The sequence below is a fragment of the Procambarus clarkii genome, chromosome 87 (genome assembly GCF_040958095.1).
Source record: "Procambarus clarkii isolate CNS0578487 chromosome 87, FALCON_Pclarkii_2.0, whole genome shotgun sequence".
NCBI classification, from domain to species: domain Eukaryota; kingdom Metazoa; phylum Arthropoda; class Malacostraca; order Decapoda; family Cambaridae; genus Procambarus; species Procambarus clarkii.
Genome location: NC_091236.1, coordinates 1141993 through 1161958, shown reverse-complemented (window position 1 = coordinate 1161958; position 19966 = coordinate 1141993). Strand labels below are relative to the sequence as shown.

Below are 19966 nucleotides of genomic sequence, written 5' to 3'. Positions count from 1 at the left end.
GGGGTTAGAGTAGATGAGGGTAGTATCATCAGCAAACAAAATAGGTTTCAGAATGTTAGAGACATTAGGCAGATCATTGATGTATATAAGAAATAGGAGAGGTCCCAAGATGCTGCCCTGTGGCACTCCAACGGTTATTGGTAGAGTGGGAGAGGTTATAATATTGATGGCTACACATTGGTGTCTATCACTAAGATAGGATTGGATATAGTCCAGTGCATGGCCTCGGATTCCATAATGATGGAGTTTACGTAAGAGGTAATTGTGATTAACAGTGTCAAAGGCCTTTCTCAGGTCAATGAAGAGTCTAATCGGAAACTCATTTTTGTCAAAGGCTGAGTAAATTATATCAAGGAGACTAATAATTGCATCGTTGGTACTCTTTTGGGAGCGGAAGCCAAACTGACAGGAGCTAAGAATGTCGAATTTTACGAGATAGGAATAGAGCTGTTTGTAGATAATTTTTTCAAATATTTTTGATAGTATGGGTAGGTTTGATATTGGTCTATAATTGTTTATGTCTGCCGGATTACCTCCTTTATGAACTGGCGTTACTCTTGCTTTTTTAAGAATATCAGTGAAGGTATGACACTCAAGGGATTTGTTGAACAGCAGAGCTATAGGTGGCGCAAGGGCGTGGGAGGCGCTCTTGTATACAATGGATGGGATTTCACTGATGTTCCCAGCTTTGGTTTTTAGTGAGTGCATGATGGACACAACATCTTTCGGGCTGACTGGTGAAAGGAGAAGAGAGTTTGGATAGCTGCCTGAGAGATATGTGTTGATATGTGTCTGACTCTGTGGGATTTTACTGGCAAGGTTAGCACCAACCGATGAAAAGAAGCTATTCAATTCATTTGCCATTTCTAAATCAGATGACGGTGTAAGGCCATCCTTAGAGAGTGTTATCTGGTTGTGGGAGTGTTGTTTTATTCCAAGGATATTAGAGATGGTATTCCATGTGCTTTTCATATTGCCTTTTGCTTCTTTGAATCTAGTCTCATAATATGAAAGTTTGGCTTTTCTTATGATACTGGTAAGCACTGATGAGTACCTTTTAACTACATCCTTTGTAACTAGGCTAATCCTAAATTTCTTTTCATATTCATGTTTTTTGTTGATTGATTTGATTATGCCACTTGTGAGCCACGGATTGTTTTTTTTTTTTTTTGTCAGTTACTTGTTTGGTAAGGAGGGGACAGTGAGTGTTGTAGAGGCTTAGAGTTTTGGAGAGAAAGAGGTTAGTTAATGAGTTTATATCCTGTGTATTATTAAATTCAGATTCCCAGTTAATATTGTGAAGTGCATTAGAGAGATTGCCTAAAGCTGATTCACTGTGTAGCCTGAATGAGAGTTTCTTGCTTTCTGGTGGTGCTGTGTCCATGTTTGCTATGAGGAAGGTAGGATAGTGGTCAGTTGTTCTGTCATAGATTACCCCAGATGTAAGGGGAGCTGTTATATTAGTCCATAAGTGATCCAAGGTAGTGGCAGATGTTTGAGTGACTCGGGTGGGCTTGGTGATTGTGGGGATTAGCATACAGGAGTGCATGCTGTTACGGAAATAGTCAACTTAAGGGTTATTCTGAAGACCCAGGTCAATATTGAAATCACCTCCTAGAATGATGTGATTTTTGTTGAGATTGTTATTTATGGTAAGATTCCTTACGTTGTCATTATTATCAACAGATATTATCAACTTTTATTGTCTCGTTTTTGTCATAATAGTGTCTTGGAAGACGAGAACAGCAGCGAACATAAGCCAGCGCATATGAATATACGAAAGGGTTCGTGTATACAAAACGTTTATTAACCGGTCTGTTGTTTATGTACTGAACCGAAGGTGTCCGAAACAGTCATATAAGATAACATTCGACCAGACTCTCTCAGCAAATGATCACATGCGCAGTAGTGCATTCACCATGGGAGGACTGTTTCCTCCAAAAAGTATATAATAGTGTGCAATTATATTTTAAGAAAAAAATGCAAGTATATTCTCTGATTGGAAACATGAGAAAACCATAAGAATTAAAAGTAGAAAACATGTTACAAACAAGAGTAAGAAGTAGGAGAACAAAGTGTGGCACCAGAATGAATACTGGAACGCTTAGGTGAGCGTCGTCCCCATTACCACAACACTGGACGGTGAGTGTCCAGGCATCAGCATCAAGGGAAAACCTTCTCACAAACTGCACCTATCATAAAGAAGCACCATATCACTGATCGCCAAGTTCTCACATAAAGTTTAAGTCTAAGAAACAACACTCAAACCTGCCTACCGTCATCATTAATGCTCTACCATGACGCGCTTCCCAACATCACCACTCATGCAGTCATCGTGAGAACACCTTCACACAACCTGCACCTATCATAAATAAGATGAAAACTTACCACTGTCCAGAGTGTGGGAAGGTATTCAGGCGTAGTGGACACATGAAGACTCACATGTTAGTGCATTCAGGTGACAACCCTCATGAGTGTCTAGAGTATGGTGTTACGACCCTGGGTTCGCCAGTGGAAACCAGAGGTCAAAATTGAGCTATTAAACTTTCTGGTAGTACAGTTGAGTGCATCACGAGCGGCAATTGTTTGTATCTTCCTTGCCAGACGTAAGACTATTCTTGTTTCTCAAAGAGCATTTAAAGACTGAGCTGGGGGGTTGATTATTAAATAATAACATAGGCACCAACTTTGCTTACTAATACTTTCTAATCATTTGTAAAGTAACAATGCGTTGCATAGGGGAAGATCTTTAATGTGCTTAGCTGCACGATCAATTAGGCTCCTTCCGGCACCACGACATGCGGGAGGCCTAGCTGGTCGCTAGGAGCGTTCTTCTCTGGCTGGCGTTCGTGGGGACGAGACCTACTCCGTGGCTGCACCCCTAATCTCCTCCCTTCTCCTCTTACTTATTTCCCTTACCTTAAGTTCCTGTACCATTAAGTTAAGTATGGTGTTTTAAGTGTACCTACTCTGGTAGTAACGATTGGTGAGACCTGGGGATAGTATTTGCCAGTGTTTTGGGTACCCCTAAGTGTTGTGTTTTGTATTAGGGTACCATGTGGTCTCACTACCCTAAGCTGCATCCAGCTTCAGTGCTTATCCAGTAGTACTTTACCCTAGCTTGTTCTTAGTGTAAACCTTGTATCCTGCCTAAGTGGACCAAGGCTTTTGTCCTAAGATAGGGTGGTAAAGTTATTATTATTATTGTTATTGGTGTGAGTGTATATGGGGGGTTGTTAAGGGGTAAATAAATAAGTACATGAATTACAGAGTATCCCTTCTTCCTGTGTGGGAGTGCATTGATCAACCCTTAGACTAACATATATGGTCTAGTAGCAAGTTATTATTACTGTGGATAGTTTATTTTGGGGGCCGGGCCTTTTAGCTCTCCCATATTCGATACTGTCTTCTAACTACTCTTACCCCTTAATAGTACCAGTTTCCCCATAGAAACCCACCACACAATTATATTTATAACATATGGGAAGGGATTCAGACGTTTTGGACATATGAAGATTCACTTGTAAGTGCATTCAGGTGACAAACCTCATAAAAGGTGTCAGAGTGTGAGAAGAAATTCAGTCTTCTTGAACATGTCTCCAGTCTCCGTGGTGTGGTGGTAAGACACTCACCTGGCATTCCGCGAGCGCTTTGTCATGGGTTCGTATCCTGGCTGGGGAGGATGTACTGGCGCAAATTCTTAACTGTAGCCTCTGTTTAACTCAACAGTAAAATATGTACTTGGTTGTAACAACGATTCTTCGCGGCAGGGATCGTATTCCAGGGACTTCCCTGAAACGCTAAGCGTACTAGTGGCTGTACAAGAATGAAACAACTGTTTTATTACAACTGTAAACAACTGTTTGTAACAAATAAGATGGCAAATTCCTTGGCATTCTCATTGACCACAAGCTGAATTTCCAGGGACACATTCTAAATATATCAAAAAAAGTTTCAAAAACTGTTCGCATTCTTTCTAAGATCAGATAAGAACACTGTTTTTCCCAAAAACGGTGGGTTTTCTGAGTGGAAGAGAAAACGTATGTCTGGAAGCTGACTTTAACTGCCCCAAGCTGCGCGCGCAACGAGCCGAGGTTATATAAACCTGGACGGAGACTGCATGGCCCCTCTTCCCAAGCCAGCAGCTGCTCTTACATAACGGCTCACTGCTGCTCAGCGAGTCGTAAACACAGTAGTTTAGCCGGCTCAACTGTTCCCCCAGCATGGACCCTACACCAGTTCCTATCGACAACGACTCGGAGCGACCCGTCCTGCCCTTCTCAACATTTAAGGTAGTGTTTGTGTTGTTGGCGCGCCGGACCAGTGTTTGTGTTGTTGGCGTGCCGGACCAGTGTTTGTGTTGTTGGCGCACCGGACCAGTGTTTGTCTCTGTGTTGGCGCGCGCGCCCTGAAGCACGCCTGTTGGTTCAGCCTTGGTGACCAAATGCAGGTGCAGTGGTCCTAGAGGGGGAGGTGACCCTCGGTGTTATGGGGCACTGGTTTTTCTCCAGTAGGTGGCTGTTATTTGAAACACAATCGGGAGGAGGCCTGTCCACCACCCCACCTCCCCCAACTGCTCAGCCCTGTACCTTAAGCTCCCTCACCCAGTCGACGTGAGGTATGCTGCTTGGGCGACTTCTGTTGTGCCGTTATTTATTATTTACGTTCTTTATATAAGTGCTTCTTTACAGTCTGACTGTTAGTCATGGCGTGTTTCCTTACGCTACAATATTTACTGTAATTTTACCTTTGCTTTCACCCCTAGCTTTAATTTTTCATGGACTTGTATTTTCCATAAGTTTCCTTAATTTATTAATAAATTTAATGGTGTCAAGCTGCATGTTTTCTTTTGCAGGTTTTACATTTAGGTTTGTTTTAACTTTTGCTTATTGCCTTTAAGTTATTAGGTAAAGTTAGCTAGGTTAGGCTAGCTGCTGTGCCACAGGCCTCCGGCCTCTAGCTTTAAGTTTTCATGGACTTGTGTTTTTCCATAAGTTTCCTTAACTTATTAATGATTTTAATGCAGTGTCAAGCTGCATGTTTTCTTTTGCAGGTTTTACATTTAGGTTTGTTTAACTTTTGCTTATTGCCTTTAAGTTGTAGCGAGCTTAGATCGTTCTTCCTGCGACGTGTCACTGTGTTCTAGCGGCCGATGCTCGGTTGGGTCTGTTGCAGCTGGTCCAGCCGTCTGCCCTAGTGTCCGAGCCGCCACTCTCTTACTACGTTGTTCCTCAATTTTGGTTTCCAGCTGCTGCAGCTGTTGGTGTTCCGGTTGCTGACATTCCCGGCAGTCGGTGTTCTAGCTGCTGTGGGTACAGCTGTTGCTGTCCCAGCTTGCTGCTGTCCAGGTGGAACATCGTCCAGCTGCTGGCGTTCCAGCGGTTGTTGGACCAGCTCCCATGCTACGGCTGAAGTTGTTCCTGATGTTCCAGTTGAAGCGGTCCCAACTGATAATGCCCATCCTACTGCGTTCCAGCTCCCAAGGGTCCAGCTGCCGACGCGCCAGCCCCCGAAGTTCCAGCAGAAGCGTTCCAGCCGACGTGGTGCCTATTAGCACTCCTTTCAGTTTATTGTATTTGATTGTAATTTATTTCAGCTTCATGCATTAATCCCGTTTTCTCGAAAGAGTTATATTCCAGCATTATTTGAGCATGATCTGTTTTGCAGTCGCACTTCCCTTACTGCTGCAGTTTCCCCCTTAATTGGCCCGTCGCCGCTAATTTTGTATCTTCGGCAGCGGCCGAAGATACTCATCATTCATTTGTTGGCTCCCAGGTTCTATATGGTCCCTAATTGTCTTGCAGTTGGACTTCTACTTATAACCGAAGTTTTCCCTGGTGGCCAGTTGCCACTATTTATTTATCTTTGGCAGATGTCGATGCACCAGTTGCCAACGTCCAGCTGCAGGTGTTCCAGCTGCTGATGTTCAGAGGCAGGATTTTACAGTTTACATTTGGCAACTGTTGTTTGTTAAGCCCTTATTTTGCCCTTGTTGACCACTAGTGTTCGTGTTGTGCATGCTACGTTATTGTTGGTTTGTTAATGTTAGGGTTTCCCTGCTTACTTCCTCCTCCCCAGTGTGGGACATTTACTTATTTATCTATTTATAGAGTTCCTACTGTATCATACTACTACTTATTTAAGTTCTTTATTATTAGGTCCGGGTTTTAGTCGCCTTACTTCTACCCTCCCTCTGCTTTACTTGTTATCGTTTTCTCTGGCATTTTTCGCCATGCACTCGGTCGGCCCGTACTAAGCCCATTAGCTGGGCCAGCCGTTACGCCCTTAGCCGGGACCCTTGTGGAGCCCTTAGCTGGGTGGGCCCGCCCTGTTAGCCGGCTAATGGCCCTGCGACCTCGTACCTTGGAAAGAGTATTTTGTGCTTTTCCCTATCCTTCTAGTGCTTATGTCTCTTTTACATTTTCTTAGTGAAAACTTCGTTATATTTGTAAGGTACTATTTATTTCTTGTGAATGTATGTGTGTGTGTGTGTGTGCATATGTATATGTATGTGTATATATGTATATGTATGTGTATATATGTATATATATATATATATATATATATATATATATATATATATATATATATATATATATATATATATATATATATATATATATATGTATGTGTATGTATATATTCATTAGTTGCTATACTAATTTATAGTACTGTCATTCAATTTTTATTTCCATCTTGTCCGTAGTAATTTATTATGAGTCTGGGGGTTGGTTTACTATTTTCGTCCTTATTTCTGTTATTTTACTATATTAATTACATTAATTATTTTACATTTACGGATCCCTAGCCTTCCTGGTGTCCATTTCACTTTGCCTCAGATCCCCAGATCTTGAAGTTCTTGGGGTACTGCTGCTCGCAGAATGCTCATTGACACTCAGACTAAACTCATTTGCGACTCATAAGGCAGTTTCTTAGGCTAACTGTTCAGCTCTTAACATGCTTTTCGGAGGCCAACTTACAATGGAGATCACTGTAACGGACTCGGTTACCATCCTTATAATTCATGTCACTCTGGACGCAAGCATGTTGCAGTTACGCCTTAAGACCTGTTTCTTATATTTGATTTATGGTTTTATTTATATATTGATTTGATATTGTATATATAGTGGTCATATAAATATTGATTATGTTGGGCTGTTCTATTGTTTAATATTGTTCTATAGGATTATTTTGAAATGAATTATTACTTGCTAGATCCCTCCCCCTGGATAAACTTCTGCCCTTGACCCAGATACGGTAACTGGTTTTCCCAACCTTTTTTACTTGTCTGGGGTTTTTTCCCGCTAAAGTTCTGCTCGGTTTGATAGTTACCTCACTTCGCTACAGACTAGTTTCCTGGAAGATCTTTTTTCTCTTCCTTTCCCCTCTAGTCACTCCTATTCCCTGTGCCAGTGTTCCTTTTCAGAGTTTCTGCAGGGTATAACCCTGGCTTTATCCATTAATGACACTTGCCCAGTTCGCTTCCGGAAATGTCCCCCTCCTCTTAGAAACTAATTCCAGCAGTACCCTTAAGGGGTAGGTTCCTTGTCCGTCACGTTCATACTGCATGCCCGTTTCTGCCCACCCTTACTGCCTTTATACTTCCAGAACCGACTACGGAAGGCGCATAAGGTACACCATTGATGAACAAGGAAAAGGGATGGAGCCCGAGGGCAGACTACTGCACCCATGAGGTCGACACACATTCCTAGTTACAGCGGCCAGCCGCCGCGTTTGCCCTTCGGGGTTGGGGGTTGAGCTAGGCTCGCCTCCAGCCGACCACGCCCTCTTGCCTTTAGAATTGGTAGGGCCACTCAGCTCTCTTGACGGGCTCGCCAACGGAGATAATGGCGGGTCCAGCAACCAGCTGAAACCACCAGCTGACTACGTTAGGGACGTTGTTGCTCCGCCACTCTGAGGCCTCCTAGCGGCCACCGGGCCTCGCCCTTCGGGAGGGGGGGGGGTCCGGCCAGCTGGCCTGCGGTGGGGGTGCAGCGCCGGTCCCCAAGTGTCCCGCTGTCCGCAGCTAATCCTTTGCCCAGTCTACGTGCTAGTAAGAGTAAGGAAACCCTTCTCCCGCTGGCCCTCGCGGGATTGGGGGTGCTCTGCCGGAACCCCCAAAGTGATAAGCCTGCAGATAGCTAAGAAATATTCCCATGAATTGTAATCAGTGTAATTAAATTAATGCAACTTTCATTTACTACCTATGGATGTAGTTATTAATTGTAACTGATTTCTACTTTATCATTAAGGATTATTCATTATAATTATTCCTTAATACTTTATTGTTATGCACTAGTCAATAATTATTTATCATTCATCCTAATTAGCTATTTGATTCATTAAAAATAATTGCATATCATTATACTATTTGTTATTATTATTATTTATTATATAATAATAATTATTTTATTATTTATTAATTTATTATTTATTAATTTATTATATATTAATTTATTATTTACCATTATAAAATAAACAAGTTCCCAATCTGAGCACGTTTTCTTCCAACCTCAGAAAATTATGTACCCCGCCCTGCCCTGGTGACTCTCTATTACTCCCTTATCTATCCATATCTCAACTATGGTATTTGTGCTTGGGGCTCTACTACCCAAAATCATTTACGTCCTCTAATTACTCAACACAAAGCTGCTATTAGGACAATATCCAACTCTAGCCCCAGACATCACTCGGCACCCCTACTCAAATCTCTGAATATGTTAGACATCAAGTCACTGCACATTCTCTCATGTGTATTATACATATATAAAACGCTAAACTGTAATGCCAATCCTGACCTCAAAAGCTTCATAGAAGGTTGTAACAGAACCCATGAGCACCACACCAGAAATAAATACAGTTTTGATATTCCTAGAGTACGACTTAATCAAACTAGAAATGCTCTACAAATCAAGGGACCCAGATTGTGGAATGACCTTCCCAACCATGTTAAAGACTGTACCTCTCTCAACCAGTTTAAGATAAAAACGAAGCTATACCTAATAAATTCTCTGTAACCTAACCAGGTTTACGTGTCGTTAAGGGGGGAGGGGGAGGGGCTTGTGCAGTATGCCCGCTCTTACATTGTGCTGCGAGGCTGAAATATTTTGTCAAAGGACAGGATGAGTGTACAGAGGAAAGGAGAAGGTTGAGACGCTGGTTGCTCGAAGAGTTTACCTGAGTTTAACTGAAAGTGTGAAGGAGAAGGGGAAGTTTATCAATAGAAGGATGGAGAAAGAGAAAGGCGGAAAGAGTGGGAAGAGGTGTGAGACGAGGGGGGGGCGGGAGTAGTGAGGGTGGAGGAGGATGTTGGGAAGAAAGGTGGAGGGGGATGACGGGGAGAGAGGTGGAGAAAGGGGGGAATATTGCATGAGACGGTGGAGATCGAGGGAGGGAAAGGAAAGGAGAGGCCCTTGACCTCTTTCCTCTTCCCTATCTTCAACTTCTATAATGAACGATAATCAAAGACAGACGAGAATGGGATGCAAGGGTCAATTTAATTTAGTTAGGAAACTAAACATGTAGTTGAGAAAAGAGCTTATATAAACAAGTAGATTCATGTAAATGAACGCCTAGATAGCTCAGTTGGGAGAGCGTTAGACTGAAGATCTAAAGGTCCCCGGTTCGATCCCGGGTCTGGGCAGAGATTTTACTCAGCAGCAACCAATTTTGAGGTTTGCCTGAGAGACCTTGTGAGCATCACTTTCTCTCTCCAAGGTCCGCAGTAGATGGGGGGTGTAGCTCAGTGGTAGAGCATTCGACTGCAGATCGAGAGGTCCCTGGTTCAATCCCGGGCGCCCCCTCTCTTAAGGTTTTAGGGAAGTTTATTAACGTGCCCTAACCCAACCATCTAGAAGACCCAATCTGGTTTCACGCAGCCAGTCGTCGTAAGGGTTCCCAACGTCAAGAAACTGTCGTACTAAAGTTCTCTTATCCTAACCTACTAGAGGACCCAAACAGGACATTATGTCAGTTTCGCGAGCCGCTACCATTTTCTAGTAGACAAATTTTGGCCTTAGAGTATACGGTCAAAATGCGACGTTCTATTAGAAGGGGTAGATCTGAAGATCTGCCCATAGTATGAAACAGCATATAAAGGATTTGGGAATAATGATGTCTGACGTCTAACGTTTAGGGAGCATAACCAAGCAAATATTCCGTCAGCCAGAAAAATGATAGGATGGATTACAAGAACTGTGGGACATTTGGGGCTTGACTCTATTTATTTAAATATTAAAGTAATGAAATCAATTACGAAGGACCACCCGCTTTTATAGTAAAGAGGGAAACTAATAAAAAGTGATCATTAGAAATTCCTTGAAGAACCAGTGTCTATGGCTAAATATTAGGAAGTATAATCACATAAAAAATTAATGGGCTGTATAAATAATTAACTTGAATCAAAGGCTCAAACACCTACATTGGGGGGTTATTGCTAGAACTTCATATACGTCTAGGAGCTAGTGTGGTTCGTGCACCAGTCCATTGTGTAATAACTTATTCTTATGACCAATTAAAGAAATCTATAAAAAATTTATCACCAGTAAATATATGGATCATTAACATCAGAAATTAATCGTTCTAATAAACACGTATTATCTCCAGTGTACACAGTATTCCATTAAATGATAAAATAAAATAATGAGAATTTGATTAATTAAGGGAATACGAAAAGTCTTAGCTTGAAGACGATTTCAAAGACATCAGTTACGAATCGTCCTCGGGATCTCCGGAATTCCTCGTAGAACACTGGGAGATGAATAACACGGGTAAGGTAACAGCTCGTGGATTCCTCACACGCGAGCTGTAATTTAAGGGATATTACGTAGCAATGCATTAGGCTACTAAAATATCTATATTCATGGAAATGAAAAATAAATTAGTTAGAATACTAACATGGGTTTTGTTGAGGTTGCTCAATGTAACGACAAGCTACCCCGACATATACAATCTCTAATGATGCATCAAAAGGAAGTTATATATATACTTAGCTAAGGGGTACAGATTAAATTGAGGCTTGCCGAAACCGCGTCCCAAGCTCCACTCTCACAATGGCGAACACGTGGTTGATAGCTTGGCTTGAATGTCGACGCGTTTAGTTGGCCGGTCACGACAGATCACGTAGAACAAAATTAACTAGTTCTATGATGAGTATCAGGTTAAATCTTGCTGACAACTTCACCGTAACGTGTCCTAGACTCTGACACCAAAACTTGTTGCTCAATTCCGCAACATGCGACTTCACGCCGCACACTGGCGTCTTGTCCTCTTCGAGCCACAAATCACAATGGCGTCTCCCTCCCCGCTCGCGTCTCGCATTCGCCACAGAAATTATTTATCACGAATAATATTATTTCGCGCAGTTGTGGCTAAAATGCTTTAATAAAGACTGGGTTGTAATTCTAGGGAGTTAAATATTATTACTTTCTCGTCTTATGGCAGTAAACAAGAAATGGAGAAGATTTTAGTTTTCTCCATGGCATTCACGCGTGACGGTAAATTTATTACTTGATAACAATTGTAACTAAAAACTCTCGATTTGGAATTATTTGGGAGTTATGTTATCCGTAAATAATTATCACACGGAATACTGATGATTTTAGAGAATCACATTCAATTCTCTAACACACTGGATATAAATGTGTTTAACTAGGTAGAATCTGACGCAATACTGGTGCTTGGTTTCGTAAGACTTCCAGTATTCTTATACAGATATAATAATTAGTTCATGTGAACCCTACTGTTAGTAAATTTTAGTAACTACAGTAATTAGTATATTTTAACATTAGTTTATAATAATACAATAATATTGTATTAGTGTTGGAAATTTTCAACAAGAACTTTCAAATCCAGGGATCCCATCACAATGGTTGTACTCTTCAAATCACTTGTAATGTCCCGTCTTGAGTACTGCTCAGTACTCACTTCTTCCCTTCAGAGCAGGAAAGATTGTTGTAATAGAGGGAGTTCAGAGAACACTGTATAATCATCAAAGATCCACGGTTGTTCAACATCCTCCCAGCGAGTATTAGAAATATTACCGGAATAACCGTAGACATTTTCAAAAGAAAACTAGATAGTTTTCTTCAAGAAGTGGCAGACCAAGAGGACTGTGGTGGATTTGTGGGCCTGCTGGCCGCTCCAAGCAACAGCCTGTTGGATCAAGCTCTCACAAGTCAAGCCTGGCATCGGCCAGGGCTCCGATGAGCCCTACTCCGTAGAACTTTGAGAGCCCCCATCAAACAGGTATCCTACCTACACTATTCCTAGACAAGAGACTCAACTTCAGCACCCATATACAAGACATAACTAAGATCATTCATAATAATCATAATAATCATTGCTGTCTTCTCATATGTGCTTTCAATTTGCTGTATGGTGCCTATTAATCTTCGTTTAAATTACCACTCAAGCTGTTAATGTAATCAATCATAGCTTTAATATACCAATGTGCTTTAATATACTTACTAATCTCTCTCATCTCATTTTTTGTCTTTCTTACAATGTATCTGTTATCATTTTATTAATTCCGCTAGAATTTACCTACTTAAAATTATGTGTTAGATTAAGGACCTGCCCGAAACGCAGCGCGTACTAGTGGCTTTACAAGATTATAAATTACTATGCTATGTATTCTCACAAACCCAATGTATCTTCTTGTATATGAATAAATAAATAAATAAATAAATAAATAGACCTCACCTACCCATCCTACCTACACCTCACCCACTCCTGACCCTACCCATCTTACCTATACCAAATCCATGTCCGCCCCCACCCATCCTACCTACACCTCACCCACTCCCTCCCAAATCCATCCTATTTACACCTCACCCACTTCCGCCCCCCAACCCATCCCACACATACCTCACCCACCCCGGCCCCCACCCATATATCCTACCAACACCTACTCTCGCCCCCATCCATCCTACCTACACCTCACCCACACATCCTAATTACACTAACTCTTACCCCAACCCATCCTACTGTTACGAATCCATATTTTTTATTCTAACATTTATTATGATAAACTATGTATGTCCATTATTTCTGTCCTCAGTTATTTAAATTAAACATTATATCCATTTGTTTTCCAGTATATATGTTTGATGTATATATAGCAAGCTGTAGTGTGCCTGTATGTAATATTTTGCTAATGCTATCAGTGGCGTGGGTGGAGCTGGCTGGGGTGGTCATGTTGTTGTGATAAGTCTGTGGTACCTATTTATTGTTTAGTAACATAGCTAATTGCCTGGTTAGACCATTATTTGCATACCCATCTATCCATTTAAGTTTTAAAATAGTGATCAGTGCTTATATAATGTTATTGTATTCTGGTGCATTAATATTTCTGGCTGCCTGTATTTCCATTTAGAAGTTTGTATGTTCTTTGTTATCCTCACTTTAAGTATATTGCTTTGTTGAGTAAACAGTTGAATTATTTACCCTCGACACTTTTAATAGGCAAGACCGTATTATTATATATTTGTTACTGCAAAAGCAGAGGAACCATACCCCATACCCAGAGGTCAAAGGTCATAACACCAACCTACACCCACTCTCGGCCGCCACTCGTCCTTCCTTCCTACATCCTTTCCCGTCCCCACCCATCTTACCTACGCCCACTTCCGCCCTCACGCATCGTACCTACACCTCACCCACCCATCCTACCTACATCTGACCCACCCATCCTACCTACACCTCACCCTCCCATCCTACCTACACCCACTCTCGCCCTCACACATCCTACCTACTTTAGTGTAGATGTGTTGATGTGATCATCATAATATAGAGATTTTATTTATATTATTTTCTACCACAGACGTGGCCACACATCTACAATGCTAACCAGCATATATACATTTTCTCCTGTCCTCCATGGACAGGGTTAGAGATGTGTTAAACATATAGTTCAAGGATTTATTGAACAATCAACCACAGAAGGTGATTCGTTGCTTTTAAAATGCTAAGCTAACCTATATACGTAAATACATAGATACACAGATTTACTTATGCCTTACATTAAGTGTTAGATGTGTCTTTTATATAGTGTCATTAATGTACATTTACAAATGTGAAATGTAATTCTGATTAGCTTTCCACCTATACTTTATACACATACATATGCATACCCACACATATACGTACATATACATATATATATACACACACACATTCATTCACATACATTGTCTCTTTTACTCTGACAGAGTAAGATAGCTGATAGAGAAACTAGTGTGCAATTAAGCACTTAATCACTGAAGGTGATTAAGGTGCTTTTACAAGCTCAGGTTATATAGTTACATCTTATACATACATTGTATAATTGATATATTACATGGTCAATCTAGGGTACAAGTCCAATATATCAAGTGTTCCAGTACTCATGTAGTAGTTACAGAGTTCAGCATACCTTAGCCCAGGAGGGCGAAAGTCAGTCAATATGGGACATTCTACAATATAATGTTCAAGGGAGTGAATGTTTTCTGTCACAAAATTGACACATTGTGTTCTCAAGATTTGGGTTTTGAGAAAGCTGACATACGTCTATATCTCAGACGTATCCTGGCCACTGTAACATCACATTGCCGAGTTCTTGTTCTATTAGTCCCATATGTGAATGTCTCCTTACGATATCTAATCATAATATTTAATGCTACAACTTTCAGGTCTTTGTGAATTTGTTAGGTTGGGGAGATTTTTATTAGATATTTGTTTAAGTATTCTCTTTGTCACTGCTAATGAAACACCCATATCAATTTCTACCACTGATTTTCTACAGGCTGTCTTTGCAAGCATATGAACAGTGTCATGACTTGAGATGCCAACATGTGATGGTATCTATAAGAATTTAATTTCAAATCTGTTTTCTTTAGCAGCTCAAACATTCATTCGAATATCACTGAGTATTTTCTGGGTATTACTACTATGTGCGTTCAATGCCAGGAGTGCACTCTGCGAGTCACAGTATATAAGTCCACTGCCTTTGTCTTTTAAAAATTCAGTGGCAAGGTATATGCCTGCAAGTTCGGTTTGAGTTGTACTTGCCCAGTCATTGAAGCGCTTCATTGCTGTATGTACGAGAGAAGATTGTTCAAATATATTACATGCACATCCGGTACATCGTCCACCTTCTTCTACAGAGCCGTCGGTATTGCACTGATACACATCGTTACCCATACTCTGAGTACTCTCAGTGATGCTTTTCAGTGTTAACTATTTTAATAATGTAGAGTGCACACTGTCTTTCTTGGGCGCATTTACAAAATCAACCGATAGATTGATTTTGTTAGTTATCCCATGGAGTAATTGGTTGATTAATCATTAATTGAGTTGGGTATATATTTAATATTTTGATGGAGTTGGCTACATTGTAGAACAAAAATTACCTAATCAGATTTCGCTCTTCTATTTATTCATTTATTTTTATATATACAAGAAGGTACATTGGGATTGTGAGGATACATAGCATAGTAATTACATTCTTGTAAAGCCACTAGTACGCGCAGCGTTTCGGGCAGGTTCTTAATCTAAGAATCTAGAATCTACACTCACCTGAGGTCTATAGACCTCAGGTGAGTAGCATACTAGAAAGTTTAGCTTGAAACGTCATGTGTTACCGAGATCTATTCAATGCCTTCACGCTGAAAACTGTGCTAATAGACAAAATTCTCTCACTTATGGTTGGTAATTTTAACTCTGCTCTCATATTAACTGTTCTTGTGGACTTTGGAGCCCCAAGGATGAGACGCATAGCTTCAATTTGCAAGGTTTCAAGAGATTTCAGCTCTTTGTCTGTATACAGATGTATCCAGTCTGTGTGAGATGTAGAGCATTGTAGTCAATCACAGGGCGTATAAATGATACATAAAACATTCTAGCAAGTCTCACGTTAATTCCATGATTGACACCAACAAGGACCCGCAAGGGCTTTAGTCTCTCTCGCAGTCTTCTTTTGAGAGAAGAAAGGTACCCAGGGTCGTTAATGGGGACACCAAGGTATCTGTAAGAATCGCAGTTCTCAAGTGCTCGCCCATTTATATAATAATTGGCTGGTGGAATACCACAGGAAATGAGGGCACGAGTTTTCTGTACAGAGATAAGGAGGCCACATTCCTCAGCTCAAGTAGCAAAAGCATCGAGCAGAACTTGCATTCTAGGCTCGGAGGCAGCCTGTAAACATATATCATCAGCATAACAAATAACTGTTGTGACGATGCCCTCTCCAATTTCTCCCATATACCGGATTCAAGAGTCATATCAGCTTACCTGCAGGTTCTCTGAGATGCAGGGAATCTTTTGATGTATGAGGCTACCAATATGGTTGCTTATATGGGGAGAAATTTGCGTTTTAAATTTGTAGATAAAGGGGGGTAAAGTCGTTTCCTGAGGTACAACAAAATGGCGCCCCCTGGCCTGCAAATCCACCATTTTGTGTGTGGCGCCCGCCGGCCGGTGATTGGCTGGCTGAGGTCACATGACTTTATTGACCAATCAGAGCCCACTTCTTGGGTCTGTGACCCCTCCGTGTTGCCTCCTTGCCGTGGTGAGGGGCTCACGTACACCTCCCTGGGACAGGTGTGGGTTGCCTGTGCCCCCTCTCCTGCCCCCTCTTTGGGTGGTGTACGTGCTGAAGGGCACCATGTAGGGGCCTTGTGAGCCATCGGACCACCCGCTGGAGGGGTCGCTTATGAGAGGCCGCCCTGAGTGGATGGTTGGGTGTCCAGACTGGGGCGATAGGGGGACTGGGGTCTTAGCACCAGTGTGGGAGAATGAACGAAGTAGTAGTACTCCCCTGTTGAAAAGGGGGAGCACCGCTGGGGACGACACACCCTTCCTGCACTGGCCCCCGCTCGGCCTCCCTGGCTGCCCTGGTAGGTGGTATTCCTTGGTTCCGGGTCCCATCCTTTATATGTTGGTTTGCTGTATGGATGACGACTTGACTTCTCTTAACCAGGCTCATGGGGTGGCCGACCAGGCCCCTGAGTCGGACCGTCCGGGAAGACCAGAATCTGTAGCCTCCACTACAGGACCCGGTTTAGGCCCAGACCGGACTCTTCCTCCCTGCTCCCCTCCCTCCTCTGTGGTTGGGTCGAGCCCCAAGCCTGCTGTGGTGACCGTCTCGCCCCTTTGCACGGCTCCATCTCTTCTTGCGACTACTGCACCTTTCGACCCGTCTCTCTCTCTATGGGTTCTCATAGCCGTCCCCGCCACGGCCGCTCTCGTATGCTCCCTTCCCGTCCTCCTTCATTCCATGCTTTGTTTGGTTCTGCTACATGGACTAAGTACTTTGACCTCCAACCTTTGGATTCAACTCCTGACGATTTTTTCCTTCATAGGCATCTTGTCGATTCCGCGGATGCCTCTGTCACCTTCAACCCCACTCGTCTTGGTACCCGTGTCATTGCTGCTCCTTCTCAGGATGTGGCCACTTGCTTGGCCGCCTTATCCTGCCTTGGCAAAACCCCTGTTCAGGTCTCGAAGAATGCTCAGTTTAATGCCAGTGTTGGCACTGTTCTCCTCCCGCACCATGTTGCGACCGGTGTTAGGGATCTCAAAGACTGCCACGAGGATATCAAGCATATCCTCGAGGCCCAGGGTCATTCTGTCCTCCAGGTGGATACATTTACTCGTCCCCCTCGTGGTCATCGCCGTCTGCCCCTTCGGGTTGTGAAGGTTACCTTTGATGGTAGGACCCTTCCGCCCTCTGTCATTCTTGCTGGTGCCAGGTGCTCCGTTCAGGAGTATATTCCATCTCCTCGGCTCTGCAGTAAGTGCTGGAAGTTCGGGCATGGTACCCTCAAATGCTCTATTCCTGTCTCTCTCTGTCCCCTGTGTGGAAGCAAGGGTCACTCTAAGTTGGAGTGCACTTCTCCCCAGGCCCGCTGCCTCAATTGCGGTGAGGCCCACCCTACCTTCTCCCGTGCGTGTATTCGTTACAAACTTGAGGCGGCTGTCCTCAACTTGAAGCACCGGGACCGTTTATCTTTTCCTGAGGCTCGGCGCCAAGTTCATCGTCTCCCCTCTTTCGCTGGTGTCTCCTATCCTCGCGTGGTGCGCTCTTCCTCTCCTCGTCCTTCCCGCCTTCCTCAGTCTCACAACCGTTTCTGAGCCTTAGACCCGGACACGCCCACCACCACCTCCCCCGTTTCCCTCCATTCTGTCCCGAAGGGTCCCCCCTCCTGGTTCTCTGTCTAGGGCTCCCCTTCTTTCTACCCAGTCTGTCACGTCTCCTGTGTCTTCTATTTCCTCTCCCTCTAGTCCTTCTTCCCGTCCTTCTCCTCTGTCTCTTGGCTCTCCACGCCGCCTGACTGTGCGGGCCGACGTCCATCGCTCTCCTGATGGTTGTGTTGTTCGCTCTCACTCTTCTTCTCCTATCGAGACACTGGAGTCTGTTGCCCAGTACATTGCTGGTGGGACGCCTGTATCTTTGAGTCAGAAGCGGAAACCTGGTTCCTCTCCTTCCTCCTCCCCTGTCGGTAAGAAAGCTTTGCTTTCTTCTTCACCCCCTATCTCTGATTGTATCGTTCCTTCCCCTCCCGCTTCGGTGGTGGAGCCCCTTGTTCCTACTGTGGGGGTTTCTTTAGCCCTCGGTTCCATCTCGGTTACTGCCCTTGCTGAGGTGCGCTCCCCTCTTTCTGCCCCCCTCCTCTCTTTCCTTCTCCTCCAGACCCTGCTCGTCCACCTCTGCCCCGTCCTCCCGCTTCTTTCCCTCCTTCTTTACTCAATTTACCCATGCCCCCTAACCCTGACTTCGCTGACCCTGATCCTGACTCTGTACTTTTTTAGTGTGCTGTGTTCCTTCTTCACCTTTGTTTCTTCTTTGCTCTCTGTTGCTCTCCTCTCTCTCTTTGTTGATGTCTTTTCTTCAATGGGACATCCGTGGATTTTACGCCAATTTCCTTGACCTCCAACTTCTCATTTCACAGTTTTCGCCCCTTTGTGTCTGTCTCCAGGAGCCGATGCTTGGTACTCGTTCTTGTCGCTTCCGTGGCTATTATTTTCTCTCCCCTTCCCCCGGTGTAGCTGGGGCCCATAATTCTTCTGCTCTCCTGATTCGCTCCGATGTTCCCTTTGTCCCCTTACTTTTTTCCTCGCCTCTCCACTGTTCTGCCGCCCGTGTCTTTGTGCGTAGATGGTTTGTTCCATTTATCTCCCCCCCACTGTCCCACTTTCTCTTCCCGATCTTAAACACCTCCTAGACTCCTTGCCGGAGCCTGTGCTCCTGCTGGGTGATTTCAATTGTCATCATGCCCTTTGGGGTGATGTGCTGACAAACACCCGGGGTCGCCTCCTTGACCTTTCTTCCTCTCTTCTTCCCTGTCCCTTTTTAATTCACGTAAGCCCACTCATTTGGACTCTCGAACTCGCTCCCTTTCTTGTCTCAATCTTTCTCAATCCCTTTCCTTAGATTTCGGGTGGCAGGTCCTTGATGACCTCCATGGCAGTGACCATTTTTCTATCCATGTCACTTTTTTCTCTTTTCGCCCTCTTCTCTCCTTCCCTAGGTGGTGGTTTGCCGAGGCTGACTGGCGCCTCTTTACTCTCCGTGCTACTATTTCCGACCTCTCCGTTCTGCCTCTCCCTCGCGCCCTTCTTTTTCATGACACTGCATGACACTGTCTTTGACGCTGCCCTCCACTCTATTCCTCGCTCTTCCTCCCTGGTGGAGTATGGACTGTGCTCGGGCTGTCCGCTGTAAGCGTGCAGCCTGGAAGAGACATCGCCGCCGGCAGACGGTTGAGTCTTTTCTTTTGCTTCGGAAGGCGAGTGCGGTGGCCCGTAGGACCATCCGTGCGGCTAAACGTGCTTGCTGGGCGTCTTATGTCTCCACCGTTACGTCCAAAACTCCTCTCCTACTGGTCTGGAAGCGTATCCGCAAGATTGCGGGTAAGTTCGTTCCCGATGTCTCACCGGTCCTTCACCTCCATGGTGCTCTTGTGGCGGACCAGTTGCAGGTTGCGAC

At 43.6% G+C, this 19966-nt stretch overlaps 1 long non-coding RNA gene and 2 other non-coding genes across 3 annotated transcripts; all 3 read left to right on the top strand.

Annotated features, from left to right (window-relative positions):
* The first annotated feature begins 3672 nt into the window (after positions 1-3672).
* LOC138358850 (uncharacterized) lies at positions 3673-8492 on the top strand. Its single transcript, XR_011225590.1, has 2 exons — positions 3673-4292; positions 7609-8492. It is a non-coding gene; the product is annotated as an uncharacterized lncRNA (long non-coding RNA).
* Positions 8493-9570: 1078 nt separating this feature from the next.
* On the top strand, positions 9571-9643 carry TRNAF-GAA (transfer RNA phenylalanine (anticodon GAA)). The gene has a single exon. It is a non-coding gene; the product is annotated as a tRNA-Phe (tRNA).
* An 88-nt stretch (positions 9644-9731) lies between these two features.
* TRNAC-GCA (transfer RNA cysteine (anticodon GCA)) lies at positions 9732-9803 on the top strand. The gene has a single exon. It is a non-coding gene; the product is annotated as a tRNA-Cys (tRNA).
* Positions 9804-19966: the final 10163 nt, after the last annotated feature.